The following is a 21356-nucleotide window of genomic DNA, read 5'->3' as shown; positions in this document are numbered from 1 at the left end:
CCTGGGTTTGAGTGCCAACTCTGCTTCCTATCCAGCTTCCTGTTAATACCCACCTAACACTTCTGTGGGAGATGTGAATGGAGTTCCTGGCTCGTGGTTTCAACCTGACCCAGCCATGGGTTGTTATAGGTGTTCAGGAAGTGAACCAACAGATTAAAGAGCTTGTACATGCTTTCTCTCTCTCTCTCTCTCTCTCTCTCTCTCTCTCTCTCTCTATCTCTATCTCTCTATCATGCTTTTGTGTATGTGTGTGTCATTTGTTCTCTCTGCATTTCAAATAAAATGAAAATCTGCTAGGGCACATGTTCCTTGCTGCCTGTCAATGGTTGAGGGACAGCTCACAGCAGGAATGAGCATTCTTTGCCATGCCTAGAAGAAAAAGGAGAATCAAGAAATCAATTGGAAATTGGGGATGAAACAAAGGGCAGTTATGCATATGCAACCTACATCCAGCCTCACCAAAGAACCAACACAGATCCTAGTGAGAATCAGTTTTCTGAGAGAAAGCAGAAGGCAGGGCAGCGTCGCCTGTGGTAACTGCCACATCTATAAGCAGGCACCACCACCTTTCTTCCAAAAATTCAAGAGCATCCTCTAACAAGCAAGAACACACAGGTGCTTAACCGATGAATCAGGGAAGGATCCATTCCCACTGACACCATAGGAGGTGGATTTGTGTTCTCACAGGAATAGACACAAACTCTGAACAGGACTGGGAAACACCTGTGAACAATTATGTCAGCTTAGTGCTTCTGGTACCTGGGAGGCAAGGTCCAAGTTAGGGGAATACTAGAAGCGTTTTTCAGCACTAATCCATGTCTAGGTATTTAGTGGCCATTTGAAGGGTGTTTCTCCAATACTCACACACAGTCTGATGCTGGCTGGGGTAACGCACTGCACTGCCCAGCCACAGCCCACAGTGGCTTGGAAAGTTTGGGAAGCCAAATGCAGACCCCAGGGGTCTCCAGCCTCCTTTGCCTAACAACAGGGAACCAACACTGTTGGGAAATGGTTAAAACCCTCTCTTTTTAATTCCTCAGGTGCATTTTTTTTGAGATTTATTCCATTTTTATTGGAAAGGTTGATATTCAGAGAGAAAGATCTTCCATCCGATGGTTCACTCCCCAAGCGGCTGCAACAGAGGGAGCTGCGCAAACCCGAAGCCGGGAGCCTCTTCTGGGTCTCCCACGCGGGTGCATAGTCCCAAGGCTTTGGGCCTTCCTCCACTGCTTTCCCAGGCCACAACCAGGGAGCTGGATGGGAAGCGGGGCTGCCGGGATTAGAACTGGCGCCCATATGGATTCCCAGTGCGTTCAAGGCGAGGACTTTAACCTCTACGCTATCACGCCAGGCCCTCAAGCGCATTTCTGAAGCAACAGCCTTGCATTTTCTGTAGCTAATGATATGAATAAAACATCCATCACTAGTAATTCTACCTGGAAAAAAACAATAATGATAGAAACTAATTCACATGTCACTGGACCAAACTTAGAAGTGTGAAGCCTTTAAGGAAAGGGACTGGCACAATGGCTCAGCAGGCTAATCCTCAGCCTGCAATCACCAGCGGGTGCTGGTTCATGTCCTGCCTACTCTGCTTCCCATCCAGCTCCCTGCTTGTGGCCTGGGAATGCAACAGACTATGCCCAAAGCCTTGGGTCTCTGCACTCACATTGGAGACCCAAAAGAAACTCCTAGCTTCTGGCTTCAAATCAGTCCAGCTCAGGCTATTGCGGCCATCTGGGAGTGAACCAGCAGATGCACAAGCTTGCTCTCTGTCTCTCCTTCCCTCTGTAAATCTGCCTTTCCAATAAAAATAATCTTATAAATAAAAAAATCGTTAAGGAAAAGCCCTTCATTCCTTTCAATGAGATTTTCTGACTCAGGAAAAAACCCTAAAGAGAAAAACAAAAAAGCCCCGATTCTCATGAACACAATAAACAAACACTTGAGTGAAACGAAGCCTTCTCTTAAGCTGTCCAATCAGGAAGTTTTATTATTCAGCGAGTGTATGTGTCTGTGCGTGCGTGCGTGTGTGTGTGTGCCCGCCCCGGTTTCATCCTACCAAATGTCAGGTACAACTGTCGGAGTCCAGCTCCAGCTGAATTCGGAGCTCAAGAAGCGTGTGTGGAGTCGGCGATAAGAAAAGACATGGACACTGTCACTTGGTGCCCTCTTGAAGAGGAAGCTATCCTTTTGATTTACTTAGACACATCACAAGCCTCTGCACAATTGTTTGATTATTCTATTTTTACTTCATGACTAAGTGGGTATGCACAGATGTTTGATTATTTTGTTTTTTTACTTCATGGTCAACCAGGTGCTCTTAAAGATAATTCTGTTGGTTACTATAATCAGTTTGTTTTTAAGCATGCCATTATTCATTCTTCAGAAATAGCCATTACGTGACAGCCAGAACTCCAAGGCCAAAGCACAGATGGTTGCCTACTAATCAGTAAAACGTTCCTACTACATTTTATTTTCACAACTTATCTATCACTTAGTGGGAGAAATATAACAAAAGAGAAAGGAAAACATAAAGATCCAAGACAAAAAGTTTCAAACATTAAATCCCCCTACAACTGCAGGCCCTACAACCTCATAAACAATCAAACAATAATCCAAAGTGTACCTCTATGATGTTAACAAAATCGCCCTATATTTCCTCTAGTTAAAGAACTAAGAAAGCAGAGGAGAATCAAGATGGCGGAATAGGGTAAGGACACGTTTATACAGACGGAAAAACATTTAACCAGGATGAAGCAGAGAGGACATATTTCAGGAAATAGGAAAGGACAGAACAACAGCAGAGGGGTACCTGGAGACTGACAGACACAGGAAAGCAGCGGACACAATGATGTGGTGTTGCAGAGACTGATATTCCAGCATGGCGATCTGAACTCCACAGCAGCCGGAACTCCACCAGCAACCAGGTGGGAAGGGACTTTCACTGGGAGCTCGGGTGGTGAACCAAGACAAAGAAATGTCCGTTTGATTTGACCAGGAGCAGAGACAGAGCAGCAGATCTCAGACGGGCAGTGTGAGAACAGAGTGGATTTCACAGCCCAGTCAGCCCCCTAGATCTGAATTGGGTGCCATTTTGCATAAGGAGGAAAGGGCGAGGGAGAGGACTGAGCATGCGCTGAGCTGGGAGTGAGTTCATTTCTGTCTGGGTGAACTGCAACGACGTGGCATTCTACGGGTTCCACTCAGGGCAGGTCTGGGATAGCCTTCGGGTCTGACGACCAGCAAATCAAGAACCTTAGTGGTTGTACGGCAGGCGCCATTTTGGACACTGTGGCAATAGTTTTTGGACTGCAGGGGACAACAGTGAACTGCGCATGTGCTGAGCTCGCAAGAACTTGCTGAGGTCAGTGGATTGCATTGGTCCCGCAGGAAAATAATACCAACTGTGGCATTGTACGGGTCAAAATAGGTCCATCTGGCACCCAGAGCTAATGTCCAACAGGTTCCAGCAAGATCAGCGCCACCAACAACCTAACTATATAGGACACCTGGTGTCTCTCTAATCCTGGGACCTGCTCCAACCAGAAGTGGGAGAAAGGTTGCAGAGACAACGGTGCAGCCTCGCCACAGTATCACAGGAGGTGGTGAGTGGTGAGCCAAGAGCTGGGGCTGTGGAGACCACAGTGGAAATCTGACATAAGAACCCAGACCTGGAACTTGCTGGAGGTTGTGGCACAAGTGGCTGCAAGCAAAAAGTTGTGTACCAACCGCAACAAGTAAAATCGCATTGTAGCCCTGTGGGTGACACAGCTTAGAAACCTGCCAAAAGGAGAAGACTCTGCTAACCAGAAGTACAATTATCAAGAGCAAAAGAAGAGACAAAGGCACAATGACTATTGCCGAAAACTCTCCTGCAACGGAGCAAAACCCTATGCCAATCTCAGAGTTCACTGAGGAAGACATCAAGAAAATGGGGCACACAGAATCCATAAGACTCATTTTAAAGATTCTGATCAAAAATGAGAAGCTCATGCAAGAGTTCAAAGAATTTAAGGAAGCAATAAAGCAAATCAAGGCTGGTATATCAGAAATTAAGAACACAGTAGAGCAAATTAAGAGTACAGTGGAGAGTCTCCAAAATAGAATGAAGCAAGCAGAAGAAAGAATCTCAGAATTGGAAGGTATTTCCTGTCACCAGAGGGAAGCAAACAAAAAGCTGGAAGCAGAGCTGGATCAGGCCAAAAAAAGTATTCAAAAATTGAAAGACACTATTAAGAGGCCAAATCTAAGAGTTATGGGAGTCCCAGAAGGTGCAGAAAGAGAAGCTGAGTTTGCAAATGTATTTAATGAAATAATAAAGGAAAATTTCCCTAATCTAGAGGAAGAATTGGGAAACAAGTTCCAGGAGGGACACAGAACTCCCAACAGGCTTGACCAAAAGCGATCTTCACCAAGACACATGATCATCAAGCTCTCTTCAATTGAACATAAGGAAAAGATCCTTAAATGTGCACATGAAAAAAAATCAGTTGACATATAAAGGAGTGCCAATTAAGCTCACAGGAGATCTCTCACAGGAAACTCTATAGGCAAGAAGAGAATGTAGTGACATATTCCAGATTCTAAAAGAAAAAAAATTTTGGCCCAGGATAACATATCCAGCAAAGCTTTCTTTCGTCTTTGAAAATGAAATAAAATTCTTCCACAGTAAACAAGAGCTAAAAGAATTTGCCTCTTCCAAACCTGCCCTACAAATGATACTTCAAGATGTTCTCTTGGCAGAGAAGAGGAATAGCACCTACCAAAACCAAAGGCAAATGGAAAAAACGTCCCAGTAAAATGACAACAGAAGACTAAATCAATGAACAACCCATTCCTAAAATGACAGGACCAACGTCACACCCATGTATATTAAACTGTAAATGTAAATGGCTTAAGCTTAATCAAACATCATAGAGTAATAGACTGGATTATAAAACAAAACCCATCTGCTTATTGTCTGGAGGAGACACACTTCAACAAAGATTAGCGGAAACTGTATCACATGGGTTTTGTTATTCTCTGTTAGTTTCATCTCTTCAAAACACTTCCTTCTGATTAAATCATTCAATGACTCGTATATCATACGGTAGCATCACTTTCTTCAAGAAGGTTCTTGATTTTCATTTCTTCAGCTACACATTAGTCATTTAATAGCATGTTATTTAACTTCTTGGTGTTGTTAATTTCTTTTTTCTTCCTGTTGTTGATTTTGGGGGATGTATAGTAGCTGTGTAATGGAGACTGTCATATCTAGTAACATGTCATTTAACTTCAGGCATTGTAAATTTCTATTTGTTGATTTTGTATCACGACTTTTCATTTAAGGGGATGTACAGTAGTTGTGTAATGGAGACTATCATATCTAGTAACATGTCATTTAACTTCATGGCATTGTAAATTTCCTCTTTTCTTTCTATTGTTGATTTTGAAACATGACTTTTCATTTAAGGGGATGTACAGTAGCTGTGAAATGGAGACTAACATTCAGATGTGAGGATGTAGTGTGGTATGCATTTCTACTTCCAGACAAAGATGGACTTACAATGAAACTGTTTACTATATCTTGACAATGGGATTCTGGACTCTCTGCCATTGTCCAGGCCCGCAATGATGGACATATGACTGAGTATGAAGAACTATATGTTAGTAATGATATAGAGGAACTGGGGAGGAGGGAACTGGGGAGGGGATAAGGGAATATGAAACTGTACTATAAAATAATAAGAATAATAATAAAATGAATTTTAAAAAAAGAACTAAGAAAGCAGCTAAACCAACTACACTTTCTATGCTCTAAAGAGTTGCAAGGACAGGCTAACCTTTAAGGTCACAGTAACTATATTTTTTTGCCATAGCAGTTTCTGCTCATACTCCCAGCACTTACATTAGTTTGTAAAATTCTTATCAAGCCATTTCCCAGAAGGCATGCTATATGTCTAGGCCAGATTTCAGGGCAATGGGTAAGTATACAATAAGGTGTCCAGAAATGGCATGGACTTAATTGTACTACTGTGTGCAGTTAAAGGCCCACTCACCAAGACATTATCAATAACACTAACTCCCAAGCTCACGTTGGTTGCAAAAGCCACTTCACAGGGGCAAACAATGCCTCAGTAGATCACAGAATTCTTAGTGGGGTGGTTGAGTGTCCATGCAAAAAGGGGGTGAGACTGCTTCAAGGTGGTCGGAGAGACATCCGCCGGGCTCTGCCAAACAGCTGGAAGCTCCCCTGGGTCCTGCCAAACAGGGGAGCTGTTCTCTTCACACCTTCGTGCCATCCACACCCACTGCATGGACCCAGCATACAACAGCTTCACAACTTCTTTAAAGATTTTAACACTGAAGTCCACACATGCTACCAATTCCTCCCCCCAATTCGGGCATTTGCTCTCAGGCAAAGAATGCCCCCTTCAAGACTCTCAAATTACCCACCTGGTTTTCTGGATGGCCAGGAAGTGAAACAATCGTTGATAATCATGGAGAAACAAGTGCCCACTACAGACTTGCGCCCAATGTTCCTAATTATTCGGACCTTGACAACTGACTTTTTCTAAAGAAAACTGCTCATTAACACAACCCCTCCAGGTGACAGGACTCTTTGCACAGCAAAAAGTCATTAGGCAGTGGCAGCAAGGTTTGACATGTCGGAAGTTCCGATGCGCATTAGCTCACCAGCCATCTGCGGTGATGGTGCATTTCTGGGGAAAATTGCAAGAAGGTGGGCATTGCCTAAAGAAACCCTGCAAAGCAAGTGTGCTTACCGCCCGGCCTCAGGAGCCCTCCAAGGCCTCCTGGCTCAAACTCACAGATATCCTTCACACATTTGCTTCAGGGCATCGGAATTCAAGTCTCACACCCTGGAGCAGAAAAAGTTTCGCCAAGTTCTGGGACTAACATTTTAACCTCTTCAGAGAAAAGACTGGCACTAAAGGGATAGGAGAAAAGAACCGTAAATGTAGCCTCAACCTTCAAGAGAAAAGATCAGTGACCATGATTTACATTAGTGTCACGTTTCACAGTGAACAAAAACATCCAAATATATTATTCCATAATGATTCCAATTGACTCTTGCAACAACCTACTTTATATTCACAGATTATGGAGTATCATGCAGCCTGGCCAAAGAATGATGTAGGTCTAATGGCAACAAAATATATTATTAATATATCAAGTACAAAATGCCAGTTCCAAATAGAATTAATTATTTGGTCCCATTGTTGTAAAAAAAAAAAAAAGCTCAAATATACATGCATATGCCATATGAATATAAATAAGTGGACTAACCATAATCTCTGTGCTGTGATTACTATCTTCCCTATTATTTTATTTTCTGATAGTTGTGCAACTAACATGTACCATGCAACCATATAGGATGAAAGGAATGGTCGTCTTATTTTTCCTAAAAATTTTCCAATGAGCTTCAGTGGCCATCGCTTAACACCAAGAAGAAATGGGGTTTTGTCTGAATTGTCTTCCAAAAGCCAATTCTGGAAACATCAGAATTCACTGCATCTTATAAGCATCCCTGGAGAAAAGAGCTGCTAGATCACAGCAATTCATCACTGTCTTAGTCCATTTTCTGCTCCTATAACCTAGTACCACAGATGGAGTCATTTAGAAAGAATAAAGCTTTATTTGGTTCACAGTTCTGAAGGCAGGCAAGTTCAAGTTCAGGTGGTTCACTCTTATCGGCAGGATGCTGCAAGTCCTGGGGCAACACAGTGTGTGCAATGGCAAGCTAGGCATCCTTTCACTGATCTCTCCTCCTCCTCTTCTCAAACCACAGGCCCTTTGATTAAGGTTTGATAAGTTGACGGGGAAACATCCAAAGCAAAGCAATCATGAAACACAGGTGATATCTTTACCCAACTCCTCCAGCAAGCTGACCTGGATGAAGGATTAGCATGCTGAGACCTGTTATGGAAATCACAAGCCTTTGAGGTATGAGGCAAGGAAAGGTGGGAACCAGTGCGATGCCACACTTGCTCCCTGACCGAGATCATCTGTTAGCATCTGCAGACATGTAGAACCCTCAACAGGAGGCTCATGGGCATGAATACCCCTCCATGACTGACCACAAGAAGAGGAAAGGAGGACTTCTATGCCCATCTGCCTATGGTATCCAGGAACCTTGACTAAGGTCCACCTGGAGCTGATCATCCCAACCATGGGCACCTGTTCAGGGGTCTGGATTTCCATGCCTCAAGCCACATCATTATGTTCAGACGTGGAAGTAAAGGGGCATGTCTGTGGAGGTGGGTTGCAAATGACAGATCTAGGGCTCAGCTCAGACTCGAGGAAGTAAAGGAAGCAGCAATGGCTGTGCAGCAGGAGGAAGACGGCTCTTTAGGCAGCAGGATATTCTTCTCAAGGTACCTGAATGGAGAACGAAGGCCTATGTCCCACACAAATGTGCTGCTGAGACTTGAAAATGATTGGCCACCTGGGGTCTGGTGTCGTGGTACAACAAGTTATGTCACCACCTGCCACACCAGAATCCAATATCAAAGCAGTGATCAAGTCTGGCTGGGTCACTTCCAATCCAGCGCCCTGCTAATGTACCTGGGAAAGCAATGGAAGGTGGTGCAAATACTGGTACCCCTACTACCCACATGGGAAGCCCAGATGCAGTAAATGGCTCCTGGCTTGGGCACGGCCCAGGCCCGGCTATGGCAGCCACTTAGGGGAGTGAGCCTGTAGATAAAAAACAAAGATTTGTCTCTATGTTCTCTCTCTGTCACTCCTCCTTTCAAATAAACAAATCTGTTAAGACATAATGTGGGACTGGTTTTGTGGCCGCTCCAGAAACCCTTAACAGACATATTCTTTTATTGGCAGAATAGTGTCACAAGGTGCCCCCACTGCAAAGGTATCCAGCAAAATTCAGCATTCCAGACCCCATGCAGCAAAAAGAGCAAATACTGAACGCATGTCAAGTTCACCAACCCAGATAACGAGTTCCCATCCACAGTCCCTGTCACCCATCAAATTCGGTCTTGATGCTGAATCCTATCCACTGCTTCCTTCCTAACCACTATGAGGCAGAAAAAGCGTTCTGAGATCAATCCGGTGAACACATGGAAGAGAAATCCCCCAAAGGGGAGTGGGGAGAAGGCGACCTTGTCAAAGAAAGGGCATAGAAAAGCACTTGGCATGAACAGTGCCACTCTGCCATGACTAATCACCAAACTCAATGAAAAAAACACCTGTATCCAGAAGTACACCCACACCCACACACACCCATACACATACACCCACACCCATATACAACCACACACACATACACCATGTACACACACCCATACACATACACACACACCTATATACAACCATACACATACCCATGTACAACCACACCCACACACAAATACACGACCACACACACACTCATACCCAACCACACCCATACACACACACCTATATACAACCACACCCACACCCATACACAGCCCATACACAACCACACCCACATCCATACACACACATACAACCACACCCACATCCATACATACACCCATATACAACCACACCCACACCCATACAAACACACCCATATACAACCACACATACACCCATACACACACACACACACACACCTATACACACACACATAACTGGGGAGAAAAAGCTGAAACTTCTCTTAAACACCACTATTAATCATATTTCTCTCAGGGATTATAAGTACAGAGAACATTATTACTTGCAATTCCTTTTGCATTGCAGATGATTCTTCTTTCAACTCTTTTCTTTCCTTTTATGGGGGGGTGGCTGCTTTTCCAACACCTTTCAATAAAAATTTTTGAATTCTTAATGATAACATAGCAAGCTAAATGTTATGGAAGGATAAAAAACAAAATTAATCCAGGGTTTTTTTAATTATAAAATATATTCCCACAATCATCATCATGAGGGAATATTTATTAGGAAGTGCATCAAAGAGAATGAAAACAGGATAAAGAAAGAATCATGAATAATGAAAGCTAATCTCTCCCTTTTAATTTTCCCTACATTATCTGCCTAGATGAAATTACACCTAGTAAATATTGACTTTGCTTCTAAGGGCCCGAAGGCATGTGACATGTTTTATTGGACATAGATCACAGCAGTTAACCTTCGGATAAAGATGGGGCCAGCACATCTCATTCAGCAACACAGAAGAAAGCTATGCATAAAGAGGAGAGGTGATGAATCCAGGCTCCACTGTCACCAGGTAATTGCCTTATAGATCTCAAGGCTGCCCGGGGAGACTGGGTGACCGGGCCTGGAGTGGTCGCTTTGCAGCCAGTGATGCTTCCCCAAAGGGAAAGGGTGCTCCACCTAGGGCATTGTGGGATGCTCCACCTAGGGCATTGTGGGATGCTCCACCTAGGGCACTGTGAATCCCAAACCTCTAACTTAACTTTCCTTCCATCACAGTGTATGGCAAAAGCTACAGTAATCTTAGTAGCATCTGTGCATTCATCATCAATCAAAATCCCAGATATTTTTCTATCACACCAAATTACTGTTATTCCCTACAGGTCATTTACATATTCCAGCAGCTATTAGGCCTACTGTGCTATGATAACTGACCTGCCCTGGTGCACGACCACAAAACACCAGATCCACTATTTGGTGTTCACATGTTTTCTGCGGTCCAATGGTGATGGATGACATTGTATCAGGGCTCAACTCCCACTGTGGTTTCCCAGGTGGTGCTTTTCCACTCCCAGGGCTGTTGCGAGAGGTCTCTCATTGCTCCCTGGAAGGACCATACATTGCACACACAAAAACTTCATTAATCCAATTCAAGATTCAGATGGAGTTTCCGGTACCCGGTTTCAGCCTGGCCCAGCCAGAGCTGTTGTGAATATTTGGGGACTAAACTAGCAGGGGCAAGACCTCTCTATCCATGCTCCTATTCTGCTGTTTCTCACTTGCAAGTAAAAAAAAAAAGGTTTTTTAATATCTTGAAGCCGTGAGAAAGGGGTCAAACACCTATCCATATTTCTTCTTTTAATTATTCCAACTCTCTGTAGCTATAGAGAGAACTATGCAATTCAGCTGTCACTACAGTTTTCCTGTGGACACTAAGGTTCACTAGAGACAGTTTGAATTATAACCCTCTGCCATCCACCCTGAGTGGCCTTCTTGAGCTTTGGTTTTGAACCTGAACAACCTGTGAAGGGTGGCTTATTCCTTGCTTACATGTAATCACTCTTATCAACAAATAGTGTTTGAAAATGTGTCCCACGAGTCTGGCACAATGGTTCAATGGTTAAATCCTCACCTTGCAGGTGCCAGGATCCCATATGGGCACCAGTTGTTTCCTGGGTGCTCTACTTCCCATCCAGTTCCCTGTTTATGGCCTGGGAAAGCAGTAAAGGATGGCCCAGAGCCACAGAACCTTGCACTCATGTGGAAGACTCAGAAGCAGCTCCTTGCTTTGGATAGATCTCAAGGCCTTATAGCCATTGCAGCCATCTGGAGAGTGAATCATCAGATGGAAGATCTTTCTCTCTGTCTCTCCTCTGCATAAATCTGACCTGCCTTTCCAATAAAAAAAGTAAAAATAAGGAAAATGTACTCTAAACTGTCTCTTTCATAGTAGTCCCTGGCAGACAATGCAGAGACAGGAGGCACTTGGGGCAGGGAAACGTGGACCATCAGGTGATACGAACAGACTTAAGACAAAAACTGCATATGCCTCAGACGTAGTGGACCCATTTCATATCTCCAAACTCAGCCTAACACAGAACAGGGTTTAGCAGCAGCTCAGAGCAGGTGGGAGGGAAGGGGACTGATGGATACACAGATAAGATCAGAACCAGGTTAGGACAATTTCCTGAAGACAGACCCATCCAGAAAAGAGACACAGCCTGAACACAGTAGAAGCAAAGCCCATCGTTGGAAAAAAAAAAAAAAAACACAAGGAAAGAGACTGGGAGAGTGCATGCTGCATGTAGTGATGGATGCTATTATAAATACGGAGTCAAGAAAAATTGGAGGGGGGCAGCGTTTAGTGTAGTCCTGACGATGCCACCTGGGAAGCCTACTAGGCCAAGTTGGTGTGCTATCCTGACTGCAGCCTAAAAGCTTTCAGAAGAGCTGTTGGCACCTAAGAGATGTCCCCTAGGAATATGTGAAAAAGATGAACATTATCAGAGATAACTCCATGTCAAAAATCAGCTTCTTCCACTCAAAATCAGAACTAAAAATCTTGAAGAAAACATCATTTGTTATAACCTGACTCGAACAACTCGGCTGAAACAAGTCAAAGCTGAGTGACCAGTCTGCACTTAGGAAACCCAGCCTGCGGCCTGCTCAAGACTCCCCGCACCCCCTTCAGTACAAATCATGCTCAGTGACCACACCAACACAGCGCTCCAAGAGCATCTGTTTATATGACTGGTTCACACGGGAGATGTCTTTTAAAGTTGGATTACTTTGAATTTCCTATTTGTGTATATACACATACACACACACACACATGTGTGTGTGCGTGTAAATATATGTGTGTATAAACTACCACAAATAAGAGGAATTGTGATTCTTTTTCCTTTTGGATCTTACTTCATGCAGTGCATTGATCTCCACTTGCATGCGTTTTGTGGCCAATATCAGCTCATTCATTTTGTGGCCGAGTAATATTCCATGGCATGTACACACGCCCTTTTCTCTAGCCAGTCATCAGCTGGTGGACATGCAGACTCGCTCCACATCCCAGCTGCTGTGAACTGACTGCTGCAGATCCAGAGTACAGGCGACCCTCATACATTGATCCTAGTTCTTCTGGAAACAGTCTCAGGAGTGGGAGAGCCAGGTCACATGGTAGATCTCTTTCTAGTTTTCTGAGGGATCTTAAAACGTCCTTCCGTAACGATGGTGCCAGTTCCCAGAATTTCCTCCTTTGCACATCAAGTTTAGGCTGCAGGCTGCAAACGAAAGCTTAAATTATAGATTTCTTAATCATTCTTTTAAAAACGGGAAATCTTTCCAAATTGAGAACGACCAAGCAAGAACTAGTTTGGGCAGTGGGGTGTAGTTATATGTAGCAACTTAAAAAAAGAACTACAAGAGAATCTGTTTCCTAACTTTCAATATCTGATCAAGGATATCGGACAATCATACAGGTTGAACTGTGTCCCCCTGAAATGATATGCTGGTCCTACCCCCAACTCAGTACCTGTAAACGCAACTTTATTTGGAGACAGGGTCTCTGCAGATGACATCAGGTTGAGATGAGATCATTAGCATGAACTCTACCCCAACAGGACTGGTGTCCTTATAGGAAGAAGAAAACGCCCCATGAGACCCAGACCCACAGGCACATCCAGTGACAGTAGCAGCAGAGACCAAAGTGCTGTGGCTACAAACTATGGAGCAGCAAGCACCAAAGGCCAGGAACAAGCAACAGGAACTCCTGCGGAGGGGTCACAGTCAGAGGCCGCATACCACTGCCACCACCTGGCTTCACATTTCCAGAACTCAGACACAGCACACGCCTATGGCTTTGAGCCATCAGCATGCAACACTGTTACAGCAGTCCTACGAAACTAATGCAATATTTCTATTTCCTAGGTAAGGTTCTTGGGGAACTTTTCCATCAAAGCATCTTGTTCATTCACCTGCTGCCATTGGACTGACAAAGAAACAGCCTCATCTAATACATGCAACATATGGGCTTAGTATGTAGTATTTAAGATGCTTAAAACCCATAGTGCTAGGGTAACCAGATAACATACAGGATGTCTTATTCATTTTCAATTTCAGATAAGTAATGAATCATTTCATAATGCAGACATGTCCCAAGTCATACACAGGACATAATTACACAGATAAGTGACACACGGTGCCATTTCCTTCAAATGACAGGTCGCACAGGTTAACAGCAGTCCCATGAGACCAGGTCATCTAGGGACATGCTCTCTGTCTTGTTCTGGCTAAGGATGCTTTGTGACGTTCATCCAGTGATGAAATTGCCTACCAGTGCATCATCCCTCAGAATGTCCCTTTATTGTTAAACTGCACCTGATTGCCCTCCATTGCCTACCTGAAACTCTATTGGGTGGTTCCAGTTTTGATTAGTGAAATCTACCCCCCGCCTCATGGAGCTCAAGCCTGCCTCAGGAACAGTCGGTCATTTGCCGCCTGTTTGTGGTCCTGGAGCCCACCACAACGTGTGGCCTGTTCTTCTGCTTTGGCCCTTCCGATTCAAAGGCCTCCTGCTTTCATCTGTGGACACTGTGAACAATCAGAGATGGATGGCGGGTGCCACAGCAAGTTTGCTCTGGGTAAGCACCATGACATCCATATAGCTTTTATAAAATGCTACACGATCAATAAAAATAAATTAGAACCATCAATTCCAGGCGTAAAGATGTAATCAGCTTTCAGGGACGCTTTTACTCCCTTATGCCATGTGTCGTGGCCAGCGGAAGATTACAGGACGAGCACAAAAGAAATTTATTATTCCTTTCTGCCACCTCCGAATTAATTACTTTTTTTTTTCATAAAACAGTGCTGTTATTAGGGGACTTTGTAATCTGCTACCCCAATCTTATTTCTCATTCTTTCCGCACCACTGCTCTGTCATCTGTAAAAGCAAGACACAGTTACAGGGCCCTTAGGAAGCCGGGGTATACAACAGGCTTAGTCAGCCTCTCGGTCACCCCCACAACGGGAGACCCCCACCCCCTAGAAAAATGTCTCTTCCCTAGGATCTGAGAAGATCCTTCCAAACATAATGGAAACCACAGAAGAAATTATTATGTAATTTGACTACATACATCAGAAGAATATATGAACAAACTACATGAACAAAATTAAAATACAGAAGAAAAAATAAATAAAAAGAAATTAAAATGTAGATGACACCCCAGTGGGGCACGGGGGGGTAAGTACATTATGCAACACAGAAAACTTTTAACATGCTAAGCACACTAACAAGCAATTGACTTACTGACACAGAAAGACAGGTAGACAATAAACATGCTAGGGTATGTCTTGAGCAAGCATCACGGCACAGTGAGTTAAGGCACCATCTAAGACACAAACATCTCACATCATCACATAGCAGAGTGCAGGTTCAGATCCTGGCTGCTCTGCTTCGGATTCAGCTCTCTGCTAATGTTCCTGAGGAAGCAGCAGACACGGGGCAGGCGCCTGTGACCCTGCTACCCACAGGGGAGATTGGGACGGAGCTTTAAGCTCCTGGCTCTGACCTGAGCCATCCCTGGATGTGGTAGCCATTCACAGAGTGAACCAGTGAATGGAAGATTCTCTCTCTGTGTCTTTCAAATAAATACATTTTAAAATAAGTTTAATCAGGACCCAGCGGCGTGGCCTAGCGGCTGAAGTCCTCACCTTGAACGCCCCAGGATCCCATATGGGCGCCAGCTCTAATCTCGGCAGCTCCACTTCCCATCCAGCCCCCTGCTTGTGGCCTGGGAAAGCAGTCAAGGACGGCTCAAAGCCTTGGGACCCTGCACCTGCATGGGAAACCTGGAAGAGGTTCCAGGTTCCCGGCTTCGGATTGGCGCAGCACCGGCCCATTGTGGCTCACTTGGGGAGTGAATCATTGGATGGAAGATCTTCCTCTCTGTCTCTCCTCCTCTCTGTATATCTGACTTTGTAATAAAATAAATAAATCTTTTAAAAAAATTAAAATAAAATAAGTTTCATCTACTGGTGATCAGCAAAATATAAATTCAATAAAATCATGTTAGAAAGCAATTCAGTAACTCACATCAGATGTCTGAAACATCTATAGACAGTAGCAATTCCACTGTTACGAGTTGTATTCAAATAATTTGGTTTAAGATCTCATGAACGCTACTGTGGTAACAGGCCCAAGTTGAAAACGACCTGAATTTAGGTTGACTCAGTAAATAATGATACATTCATACAGGAAATATTATGTAGTTCTCAAAAAGGATATAATATGGGCCCGGTGCGATGGCGTAGCAGTTAAAAGTTCTCACCTTGCACTCACCCGGATCCCATATGGGCGCTGATTCTAATCCCGGCAGCCCCGCTTCCCATCCAGCTCCCTGCCTGTGGCCTGGGAAAGCAGCTGAGGACAGGCCAAGGCCTTGGCACCCTGCGCCCACGTGGGAGACCCAGAAGAAGCTCGTGGCTCCTGGCTTCAGATTGGCTCAGCTCCACCCACGGAAGCCGCTTGGGGAGTGAACCATCAGACAGAAGATCTTCCTCTCTTGTCTCTCCTCTCTGTGTATCTGCCTTTCCAATAAAAATAAATAAATCTTAAAAAAAAAAAAAGAATATAACAGAAGAGTACCTAATGACATAAAATATGTTCACAATGTAAGAAAAATATATTTTTTAAGATTTCTTTAATTGTAAAGTCATATTTACAGACAGAAGAAAAAACAATGATATTCGTTTCCCAATAGGGCACAACAGCTGGAGTGAGCCAATCCAAAGCCGGGAACCAGGAGCTTCTTCAGAGTCCCAAGGCTTTGGGCCAAACTCCACAGGCCACAAGCAGGAAGCTGGATGGGAAGTGGAGCAGCTGGAACACGAACTGGCACCCATATGGGTTCCCGGCATTTTGCAAGGGGAAGATTAACCAATTGAGCCATTATGCTGGGCCCAAAAACATACATTTTAAAGTAGTTTACCAGCAGTATAATATATATTTAAGAGAACAGGTATATGTGTGATCATGACATGTAAGTCTAAAAGGACATGCCAAACATTAAATAAATAAATTGATCATTTCTGGGCAGTGGAATCATGCATTTCTCTCCCTTACCTTCAAGTTTTGCAATAAAAGCATACTAGTTTTCATGTTAGGAAAAAATAGCAAAGATGTGGGGGTTTTTAAGATTTATTTTATTTTTTATTGGAAAGTCAGATATACAGAGAGGAGAGACAGAGAGGAAGATCTTTTGTCCAATGATTCACTACCCAAGTGAGCGCAACGGCCGGTGCTGTGCCAATCCGAAGCCAGGAACCAGGAACCTCGTCCAGGTCTCCCACGCGGGCGCAGGGGCCCAAGGCTTTGGGCCATCCTTGACTGCTTTCCCAGGCCACAAGCAGGGAGTTGGATGGGAAGCGGCGCTGCCGGGATTAGAACTGGCGCCCATATGGGATCCCGGCAAGTGCAAGGCGAGGACTTTAGCCACTGGGCTACTGTGCCGGGCGCATGTTTACTTTTGTAATGATTTATTTATTTTATTAAAAGCCAGAGTGACAGAAAAAAAAAAAAAAGGAAAAACACGGAGAGATATTTACTCACTGGTTGGCTCCCTAAATGGCCACAATGGTCAGAGTTGGGCCAGTCTGAAGCTGGGAAGCAGGAGCTTTTTCCAGGTCTCCCACATGGGTGCAGGAGCCCAGAGGGCTCGGCCATCCTTGACTGCTTTCCCAGGCCATTAGTAGGAAATTGGATCAAAAACAGAACAGCTGAAATTGAAACCAGCGCCCACAAGGGATGCCAGTGCGGCAGGCAGAGGGTTAGTCTAATAGGCCATCACACTGACCTCAACAATTTTTAATTCCTCTGCCTGGTTTTTAAAGCTGACTTTTTCTGGGCTACAGTAGAATAATTTAATAAGCCAGGCCTGCTATCTTGTTGGTTTATAAAGGAATGTTTGAACCTCGTGAAATTGTTCCGATTGCTTAGTTAGAGGAAGCACAAATTCTGCTTTGGGCTGGATAAAATCTAGGGTCGCATGAGCATATGAAAGATTTTCCAGTCACTGATGTGCCAGGACCCACAGGTCTCATGGCTCCCTAAGGAAGGGACACTTTCCTGCACAGAGAAGCCCTGCTAGGAATAAAAATCACACTAAACATCACCAACACCATGGGGACAGCCCAGGTGGCTTTTCAGGCCCCAGAGTAATTTCTCCGGTGAAGGTTCAGCCTGACTTGGACTGAATCCCCAGGAGACTATGAGGTGGACAATGTCTAACAGAGGACACCGGGAATATTCTCAGAAGACACACTGGGTCTTCAGGAAATTTGAGGAAAATGCATTTACTTTTAAGAAAAAAAAAAGTTGGGGCCCAGTGGAGTACCCTAGCAGCTAAAGTCCTCACCTTGCACACACTAGGATCCCATTTGGGTTGCCACTGGTTCTAATCCCAGTGGCCCTGCTTCCCATCCAGCTCCCTGCTAGTGACTTGGAAAAGCAGTCGGGGATGGCCCAAAGACTTGGGGCCCTGCATCTACATGAGAGACGCGAAAGAGGCTCTGGCTCCCGGCTTCGGATCGAGTCAGCTCCAGACGTTGCAGCTGCTTCAGGAGTGAATCATGGGACAGAAGATTTTCCTGTCTCTCCTCCTCTCTGTACATCTGACTTTCCAATAAAAATAAATAAATAAATCTTTTATAAAAAGTTGGAATTTCCTTAAAGTGTTTCCTCCAAAATGACCTTATCTTTGAATTTCATGTTTTCATCAGCCTTCTTATTAGAGACAGACTTTTCATTAACCGTTTCACGTCCAAGTGCCTAGGACAAAGCCAGCACGGGAAGCCAGAAACCCCAAGCAAATCTCCCACAGGAGGGCAGGACTCAGCTGCCTGAGCCATCACCACTACCTCCCAGGAAGCCAGAGGCAGGAATCGAACCCAGACCCTCTGCTATGAGATGTCGGTGTATTCAACCGCTGGGTTACCTGTCCCACCCACTCTAGGTACCTTCTTCAGCATGACGTACAGAGAGAAAGTGACCACAAAGTAGCTACAACTGGAGTGCTTAGTCCCTCCCATGTGAGCTCTAGCGTTGGGGTGCCCTGCAGAGCTGCTGCAACCTGAAGCCAGGACGCACCCCCTTCCCACCCACAGCAGCCAAGAGGCAGCACAAGCTTGCACAAGGCAGCTCCCCACAGCTGAGGCTTCCATGGGCTCAGCTCCAGCTGTCGCGGCCACTGTGGGGGATGGGGGGTGGGGAGGGTGAGAACCAGCAAATGGAACATCTTTCTCTCTGTCTCTACTTCTCTCTATAAATCTGCTTTTCCAATAAAAGTAAATATATCATTTTTTTTAATGTATGTGGGGCAAGTATTTGGCAGGCTTAAATCGCCACTTGGATGCTCACATCCTGTGGTAGAATATATGAAAACAAATCCAAACTCTACTTGCAATTCCGGATTCCTGCTATTGCACACCAGCAAGGCCATGGCAATGGTGCAAGTACTTGGGTCCCTGCACCCCAGGTGAGCGATCTGGCTCCTGGCCCCGCCCAGCCCCAGCTGTTGCCACTGCTTGAGGAGCCAACCAACGATGAATGATTTTTTTCCCTTTCTCTGTGTCCCTCTGCCTTTTAAATCAATTTTTTTAAAGATTTATTTATTTTTATTGGAAAGGCAGATGTACAGAGAGGAAGAGAAACAGAGAGGAAGATCTTCCATCCGATGGCTCATTCCCCAAGTGAGCCACAATGGCTGGAGCTGAGCCAATCCAAAGCCAGGAGCCAGGAGCTCTTCCAGGTCTCCCACGCAGGTGCAGGGTCCCAAGGGTTTGGGCCATCCTTGACTGCTCTCCCAGGCTACAAGCAGGGAGCTGGATGGGAAGCAGGGCCACCGGGATAGAATTGGCACCCATATGGGATGCCGGCGAGTGCAAGGTGAGGACTTTAACCACTATGCTATTGCACTGGGTCCATAAATCAATTTTTAAAAATTAGTTTCGGGCCCGGCGGTGTGGCCTAGTGGCTAAAGTCCTCGCCTTGAAAGCCCCGGGATCCCATATGGGCGCCGGTTCTAATCCCAGCAGCTCCACTTCCCATCCAGCTCCCTGCTTGTGGCCTGGGAAAGCAGTGGAGGACGGCCCAAAGCTTTGGGTCCCTACACCCGCGTGGGAGACCTGGAAGAGGTTCCTGGTCCCGGCTTCGGATTGGCGCGTACTGGCCCGTTGCGGCTCACTTGGGGAGTGCTACATCGGATGGAAGATCTTCCTCTCTGTCTCTCCTCCTCTCTGTATATCCGGCTTTCCAATAACAATAAAATCTTTTAAAAAATAACTAAATAAATAAGTTTCAAAAAAGTGTTGCATGTATACTTATGATAAATCAACAGAACGCTCCATTTAGAGCAATTTAAAAATGGAGCATGAATGAATACCGAATTATTAAATTGTAACCTCTCCTAACAGTCTCATTTTCATTATGTTAGCTAATTCTTTTTTTTTTTTTTTATTGTATTGTTGTTGACAATCTTTACATAGTTAATTACAGTTAAAGGAAAAAGAAAAAAAGAAAAAAAAAAGAAAAAAGGAAAAAAAAGGTTCAGAGGGATAGGAAAGTGGGCAATGCCATTATGTCCATATTGTTTCCATCCTGCATCTGAGGTAAAGGGGGACATTGAGGGAGAAGCCCCACCCGGTTTCCTGCCCACCCCAAGTCCCGGATGTGGGGCATGCTCCGAGATATGTGCCCAAGTGGTGTTAATAGTTCTCTAGTTATGAATTGCTGCGCATTTCGCTCGATGAGGTGGTCCACTGATTGATATGGTCCATCATAAAGTCTCCGTTTGCCCCATAATTTGCTGCCAACATATAGCTGAGATGAATGACTGTCCCGTTCTGTCTTCTGTCTTTTCTTGGTTAGAGTTCTGAGTCCAGCAGTTCGATTGGGGAGATCTCCAAAGATACTTTGAGGTATTCCCAGATTAGTTTTTTGTATGTTCTAGCAAGCACAGGGCCCGGCACAGTCCATCACCCCGATCAGCTGGTGGTTGCAACTGCTGGGTTGGTTCTGTTTTCAGTCCCGAGTTGCACTGGAACCAATGGGTGTTGCAGTCCAGTCTGGTTCGGCCCTTACATCAACCAGTGGGAGCTGCAGCCTAGTCGGGGCAACCCACATTAACCCCCACCAAGCCCGCCCCCCACCCTGGTTTGCCAGTATGTGTAGCAGAAGACCCGTCTGTCCCCCATCCCATTTGGCTCTGGTACCCGTCAATGGGTATTAAAGCTTAGTTCTATCTAATCAACTCAACCATCCAGCCCTCACAGATGTTGTTGAGTGCCTCTCTATCTAGCCATCCCAGCCCCCATCCTAGTTTTCATGCCCTCCTACGGGAATAGTGATTCAGGAAGGGGGAACCCACTTTTCCCTCCCAGGTCTCTCTGTCCCGGTTTATGCACTCTTTAGGTGGTCCTGTGATTTGACTCGACAGAATTAGTCCCCAGTGACAGCTTCTGCCAGCTGATGCTGCGGCCCTGATCTAGTCCACATGCAGCGCACAGGTGTTGTAGCCTTGCTTAGTCGGGTCTGTCTCTATCTCAGCCAACACTCTCCAGTGGGAGTAGCTGACCGGCGAGGGGACCAGCCCCTTAATCCCCCCGCCAGCTCTGCCCCTTCCTTCCTGGATTTCACGTGTGCTGGATGGGTGCTGCATTCA

General features: G+C 45.0%; 1 long non-coding RNA gene across 1 annotated transcript in view; it reads right to left on the bottom strand.

The window, feature by feature from the left end:
* Positions 1-289: 289 nt before the first annotated feature.
* The window catches only part of LOC131480771 (uncharacterized), a 41710-nt gene continuing 20643 nt past the window's right edge, over positions 290-21356 (bottom strand). The window contains exon 3 of the long non-coding RNA XR_009245806.1: positions 290-369. This is a non-coding gene — a long non-coding RNA (uncharacterized LOC131480771). The remainder of the gene's footprint in view (positions 370-21356) is intronic.

This window comes from Ochotona princeps, chromosome 7, assembly GCF_030435755.1.
Source record: "Ochotona princeps isolate mOchPri1 chromosome 7, mOchPri1.hap1, whole genome shotgun sequence".
In the NCBI taxonomy this organism is placed as follows: domain Eukaryota; kingdom Metazoa; phylum Chordata; class Mammalia; order Lagomorpha; family Ochotonidae; genus Ochotona; species Ochotona princeps.
The sequence above is the reverse complement of the archived record's forward strand: the minus strand, read 5'-3'. Positions and strand labels throughout refer to the sequence as shown.